Consider the following 7,406-nt stretch of genomic DNA (forward strand, 5'->3'; position numbering starts at 1 on the left):
TATATTTTCGAGACATTTCCTTGTACAATACTTTTCCGAGGAATTTCCTAGGAAATATTTATTCTGACAGTTTTCGCAATAGTTTTTTAGTGACACTTTTATAATAGATTTTCCTAGGCATTACCGAGGAAACCTGAGTTTTTTTAAAAAAATCAAAACAAAAACAAGAAACCAGATTTTTTTTCTGCCCAAAATGTAGAAAAAATCTAATACAAATGACCAAATCTTATTTGAAGTTTATATACAAACACAATAAACATAAATACAAAATATTATCCATTACAACATAGCTGCAATCGTAACATGCCCAAATTTTGCATATAAAGTAATGAGAGTTATCCGTAAGTCGGTTCAAACTCAAGTCCCATTTTGAGCACACAAGAGTGAAAAGATTTTCATTCTCTCAAATCCTTTATGAAAGCTTATCACTTTTTATTTCAACCCTATCAACTGAAACAGAAGGGAAGACGATCTGTTACTTAATGTAGTAATATGAAAACAAATTGATAATAAAAGACAATATGAAACTTACAAAGCATTGCACAAAATATTTCTATTCATTCTTTTGTATTTGAGCCTTTTGTAGCATTAAAATAGCTGGAGTAGACTTTGAAGCAAGGCCATCAATATTAGCTGATGAAGATGCATTATGCCAATGATTTGAAGTATTTGAGAAAGCTTCAACCTCTACATATAAAAAAATAAATGAAAAATAGTTTGCACACTAAATTTCTATATTTTTATCAAGAAGATTGTCTGGCCTACCTTGATTTGAAATCAGAAATACTGCTCTGCCCATGTAATGTCCCTGTAATACAAGAGTTATATGAATCAAATATAAACAAAAAGAACAATTTTTTTTATTCAGGTCTATTTCCTAGTGATAAAATGCATGGAAAAAAAATGGAAGGCACATGTTGTCATTATGATGAGTACATGATATTGCCAAATGTTGTTTGATTTTTATACAACATTACTTGTGAAATAAATAAATAAATAAACACTAATCTAATAATCAAATTTAGCATTGAGGTATCTTAAAGTATGCATCTTTTTCCTTATTTTATGTTTTTCCAATTACAGTGAGGGCTATTCTTACAATGACAATCCCCTGCTCACATGTGAATGATTCTACTTCTTGTTGGAATCTTAAATTCCTTAATACCCTACCAATGTTTTCCACTCCAGCAAAGTAAACTTGATTCCTGGAACAAAGTAAGGGACACCAACAAGTGGTTGGGTCTCATGTGTATTAATTATAGGATTAAAATGATTCTATCAATCCTATATATTCAGTGTATTACCAAGAGGGTTAAACACACCAAAAACACAGCAACATACATAGACATATACACATATATATGTAATTGGTTTTGAGTTATATTTCCAATCAATCAAAGAGTTATTTTGATATATATATTTGTCTGTGTCTTTACAATTGCAATATTAGAATTAGTATCAGAGCTCAAGAACAGGGGCTTTGAATTCATACCTCGTGATCAAGAAGGACACCAGTAAAAGAAGATGTCAGATGTCGATGATACTGGAGGTGCTACTCCTCAGGTGAGGGAGAAGTTGATCGGTTCATCCAATGTCACATGTCCGATGCTCACACCCACAAATTACACTGTATGGGCGATGAGAATGAAGGTTGTGCTTCGAATCCACAAGGTGTGGATCGTGATCGATCCAGGAACCGACCAAAATGAAGAAAAAGATTGCTTAGCCATGCGACTGCTATATCAATCCTTGCCAGAAAACCTGATAATGCAAATCGGTGAACAAGAATCAGCAAAGAAACTCTGGGATGCAATTAAATCAAGAAACGTGGGGGCTGAAAGAGTGAAAGAAGCAAGGCTACAAACCTTAATGACGGATTTTGATCGGCTCAAGATGACAGAGTCTGAATCGATAGATTCCTACGCCGGAAAGTTGTCCGGTATCGCCTCCAAATCAGCGGCCCTCGGAGAAACAATAGACGAGTCTAAACTCGTCAAGAAGTTCTTGAAAACACTGCCACGATCGAAGTTTATTCAGATCGTCGCCTCGTTGGAGCAGGTACTCGATCTGAAGACGATCAGATTTGAGGATGTTGTAGGTCGACTAAAGGCGTACGAAGAAAGGATAAGAGAAGATGATGGCGGAAACGAGCAGAGGGTTATGTTCACTCGAAGTGGTGAAGGTTCAAACCACGGTGGTGGCTGGAGCGGTGGAGGTGGTTCTGGTTCAGGGGGATCGTCGGGAGGGAAGAAGGAGTCGAATAAGGGAAGAAATGGGGGTTCAGGGGGTTTTAATCGAACCGGGTCAGGTGGATCCGGTGGAGCCGGGTCTTCAAACGGATCTGGGTCAAAATCAACCCAACCCAATAATAAGCCCAAACAGCCCAATAACCGGCCCAATTCCAATTCGGACTCAAACCGAAACCCGAAAAAAGATCTGTCGAAGATTATATGCTACAGATGTGACAAGTCGGGCCATTACGCATCCAAATGTCCGGACCGAACCCAAAAATTCCAAGAAAGTAATTTTACCGAACATGACGATGCCGATGAAACAGTATTTTTACACGAGACCGTATTTTTGAACGAAGAGAAGGTGATACCGTCTCGATACAACTCACAAGAAAACGATGTATGGTATTTGGATAACGGGGCGAGTAATCACATGACGGGAAATCGTTCATTTTTCTCCGAACTCGACGAAGGAATAACCGGAAAGGTTAAATTCGGTGATAATTCGTGTGTCGAAATAAAAGGGAAAGGCTCAATTCTTTTCCAAGGAAAATCGGGGCAGCAACGTTTGATGACAGAAATATATTTTATACCGGATCTGAAAAATAATATTTTCAGTCTCGGTCAAGCAACCGAAGCCGGATGTGATATTCGGATGAAAGACGAATATTTGACGATGCATGATGCCGACAACTGCTTATTAATGAAGGTACAAAGAACTCCAAACCGCCTTTATAAAATAAAGTTGACTATTGGAGAACCAATTTGCCTTCATTCAAGACTAAGTGAAGACACGTGGCGTTGGCATGCAAGACTTGGACACATCAATTTCGAGTCAATGAAAAAGATGTCCAAGAAAGGTCTAGTCAAAGGGTTACCCCATTTTGACAGTGAGAATCAATTATGTGAATCTTGTTTGGTGGGCAAGCAAACAAGAAAGTCATTTCCATTAATGACGACGTACAAAGCAACACGACCATTGGAGCTAGTTCACGGTGATTTATGTGGTCCGATAACACCGTCAACGAAGGGTCAAAATCGATACATTTTCACACTAATTGACGATTTTTCACGGTATATGTGGATTTTTCTCTTAAAAGAGAAAAATGAGGCGTTTTTACACTTCAAAAAATTTAAAGCTTTGGCGGAGAATGAGCTCGGAAAGTCTTTAAAGGTGTTTCGAAGTGATCGAGGAGGTGAGTTTACTTCGCTCGAGTTTAATTCCTTTTGTGATATGAATGGAATCAAACGCCATCTTACCGCCCCATATTCACCACAACAAAACGGTATTGTGGAACGAAGAAACAAAACACTTATGGACATGACACGAAGTATCATGAAGGCGATGCATGTTCCAAACTATCTATGGGGAGAAGCGGTAAAACATTCCACAAACCTGATCAACCATGTTTACACAAGAGTACTTGGTGATACAACTCCGTACGAGAAGTTGTATAAAAGAAAACCTAATTTGGAGAACGTACGCATCTTTGGGTGTTTAGCGTATGCAAAAGTTGAACCGGTAAACGTGAAAAAATTGGATGCAAGATCAAGACCATTGGTTCATCTTGGTTCTGAACCGGGTACAAAAGCCTATCGGTTATTTAACCCGGTTACACAAAAAATAATCGTAAGTCGAGACGTTATTTTTAATGAAACCAAAGGATGGAATTGGGTTAACGAAGCTACACCTGACAATGAAGAACCAGGATCATTCATAGTACCATGGGATTTACCGGAAGATAAGGCCAACAACAACCAAGGAAACGAAGTAAACAACGAACCAAACGAATCGGATCACGAGATTGAAGACGGAGTGGAGGTACAAGAAAATGAGCAACCAAGTCCGATCAACAACAACGTGAACAATGTTCAAAACCAAAGGCCCACAAGACAAAAGGTGCTTCCAATTCGATTACGAGATTATGTACTTTATGTTGATGAAAATGAAGAACTTCTCCTAGCAACCAATGACGAGCCGGTATCGGTTGAAGAGGCGAAAAAAGAACAAGAGTGGGTCAAAGCCATGAATACAGAGATCAATTCAATCAACAAGAACAATACTTGGTCTCTCGTAAACAAACCTATGGGGGTGAAGCCCATTGGACTCAAATGGGTGTTCAAGCTGAAGAAAAATGCAGATGGCACCATAAACAAACACAAGGCGAGGTTGGTTACTAAAGGGTACGTACAACAACCTGGTATTGACTTTCAAGAAGTATTTGCTCCGGTAGCTCGCATCGAAACCATACGGTTTCTCATTGCCTTAGCCGCTACCAATGGATGGGAGCTTCACCACTTGGATGTCAAGACGGCTTTCTTACATGGAGAGTTGAGAGAAACCGTCTATGTGTATCAACCGGAAGGCTACATAAGGAAAGGCGACGAGCACAAGGTGTACCGTCTTTCAAAAGCACTATATGGTCTTAGACAAGCACCGAGAGCATGGAATACAAAACTTGATGGGATTTTGAAAGGAATGAAATTTCACAAGTGCATGAAAGAACCATCGGTGTACCGGAAGAACGAAGGATCCAACTTGCTAATTTTAGCAATCTATGTTGATGATTTGTTTGTCACAGGTACAAATTTGAGCATGATCAAAAGGTTCAAATTTGAAATGTCCAAGAACTTCGAGATGTCTGATCTTGGAAGATTAACTTACTACCTGGGCATTGAAGTCAAACAAGAAGAATCAGGGATTACTATAAACCAAGAAGCGTATGCTAGACGCATTCTAAAAGAAGCCGGTTTACACGATTGCAATCCGACCCACATTCCCATGGATCCAGGAACCAAAATGTCGAAGGCCGAAGATGAACCCGAAATCGACCCGACACAATACCGAAAGTTGGTAGGATGCCTTAGATATCTCTTGCAGACAAGACCCGATATGGCATATGCGGTTGGAGTTGTTAGTCGATACATGCAAGATCCAAGAGAATCACATGGTGTTGCAATCAAACACATCCTAAGGTACTTACGTGGAACAACGTCACATGGAATCAAGTACGAGATGATGGGGCAAAACCGGATCATTGGTTACAGCGATAGTAGTCACAATGTCGACACGGACGACGGAAGAAACACAACCGGTCACATTTTCTACTATGGGTTGTCTCCAATAACATGGTGTTCTCAAAAGCAAGATACTGTTGCTTTATTATCTTGCGAGGCGGAGTTCATGGCTGCAACTGCGGCTGCATGTCAAGCAATATGGCTTCAAGATTTGCTAGGCGAAATCATGAACAAAGCACAAGAGAAGGTGGTCCTAAGAGTTGATAACAAGTCAGCTATCGAAGTCACGAAGAATCCTGTTTTTCACGGAAGAAGCAAACACATTCACACGAGGTTTCACTTCATTCGTAAGTGTGTTGAAAAGGAACAAGTGGAGGTGAAATACATTCCAGGAGAAGAACAAAAGGCAGACATTCTCACAAAACCATTGGCTCGAACCAAGTTCAAGACAATGCGGGACTTGATCGGGATTGAAAAACATCTCTAGAAGGACTTAGAGATTCGGGGTGATTGTTGGAATCTTAAATTCCTTAATACCCTACCAATGTTTTCCACTCCAACAAAGTAAACTTGATTCCTGGAACAAAGTAAGGGACACCAACAAGTGGTTGGGTCTCATGTGTATTAATTATAGGATTAAAATGATTCTATCAATCCTATATATTCAGTGTATTACCAAGAGGGTTAAACACACCAAAAACACAGCAACATACATAGACATATACACATATATATGTAATTGGTTTTGAGTTATATTTCCAATCAATCAAAGAGTTATTTTGATATATATATTTGTCTGTGTCTTTACAATTGCAATATTAGACTTCTAAACTCACATGTGACTCTTTAAAGTATGTGTTTTGTTCATCACAATTCCAATATATCAAATAATAAAAACGTTTGGAATTCATTGTACAACCAAACAATGCAAAGAAAAAAAATCAAGATTCTGACTTTTTTTGTCCTTAGACATCAAAAAATGCATGAAGAACATCAAAATTTTGGGGTTCTTGAATCTGAGATACAAAAAAGATCCCAACTTTATAATGTATGATGCACTTTTACCTTGGTGGATTTAAACATTAGTTGAGCAGGGTAATTTAGGAGAGCTATAGGCGCTTTGGTGAGACCATCAGAACCCATGAGAAGGAATAAAGAATGACATTTAAAAGTCAAATAAGCAGTTCCCAATCACCTCTTTGGCTCTGCATCATCCATACAAAAAGCTGATGTTGAAGAAGGAAAATCTGATTCTGTAAACCCTGTGGAAAACATCCATTATCAATATAACACTTTCATTTATGTATCCGAAACCCTAATTATTTTAATCTAACGACAATAATAATAGAAGAGAGCTTGAATTTAGGGTTCAGCCACGCAGGTGATGGGTTGCCGCATCTCTACTCTCGTGATCTCGTCCTCTATTCTGATGGGCCTACAAAACAATCGATGCCGAAGGGTTGATGGAGAATGATCAAACCTGGCATTGGGAGGCAGTAACGACGCTGACAGATGGAGACGACAAGGGAATTAGCGGACGGAGGCGGTGACACGCAGGACGAAAAAGTCACATAAGAAGAGACCGGAGAACGGAGTCGCTGACCGGACGTTGATCGACTGGTGGCGAAGTGTTGCAGATCGACTGCTGCACCAAACCGCCTTCAATGGTGAGTTGTGGTGTGGCGGTGAGGGCCGGCTAGTTCAACGCGAGAGAGAGAGAGAGAGAGAGAGAGAGAGAGCGAGATAGAGAGAGAGATGAGAGATATCAAAGAGTGTATGTGTACCTTACTCCGGTGTGAGTGATGAGCGTGACTGAGAGACGAAGATAAGGAGTGAGAGATCGGATTGCAAAATGGCGGCACAGATTTTCGGGGTAAACCTAAAACCGGGAAGAGAAGCATTTGGGGGAACTGCAATTTGTTGAATTTTTTAGAATGCCGTTATTTGGATTTAAATTTTTCAAAATTTTTAGGCGTTTTCCTAGGAAGGTCCTCGGAAATACCGAGAAAATACCAAGGAAATAAACATTTCTTTGTGAATTTCTTTACAAACATTTTTATAATATTACCGTTACCTTTAATTAAAATTATTATCACAAACATTATTTAAAATATTACCACGGAAATCAGACACCTTTTTTTTAGTTTATTTAAATAA

The 7,406-nt window shown here is 39.1% G+C and overlaps 1 long non-coding RNA gene across 1 annotated transcript; it reads right to left on the reverse strand.

Annotated features, from left to right (window-relative positions):
• Positions 1 to 304: 304 nt before the first annotated feature.
• LOC145113405 (uncharacterized) lies at positions 305 to 1,089 on the reverse strand. The gene is made up of 3 exons (XR_013710772.1): positions 766 to 1,089; positions 533 to 687; positions 305 to 450 (listed from the first exon to the last, which is right to left on the reverse strand). It is a non-coding gene; the product is annotated as an uncharacterized LOC145113405 (long non-coding RNA).
• Positions 1,090 to 7,406: the final 6,317 nt, after the last annotated feature.

This window comes from Lactuca virosa, chromosome 5 (assembly GCF_052849685.1).
Source record: "Lactuca virosa cultivar CGN04683 chromosome 5, Lactuca_virosa_CGN04683_v6, whole genome shotgun sequence".
NCBI lineage: Eukaryota > Viridiplantae > Streptophyta > Magnoliopsida > Asterales > Asteraceae > Lactuca > Lactuca virosa.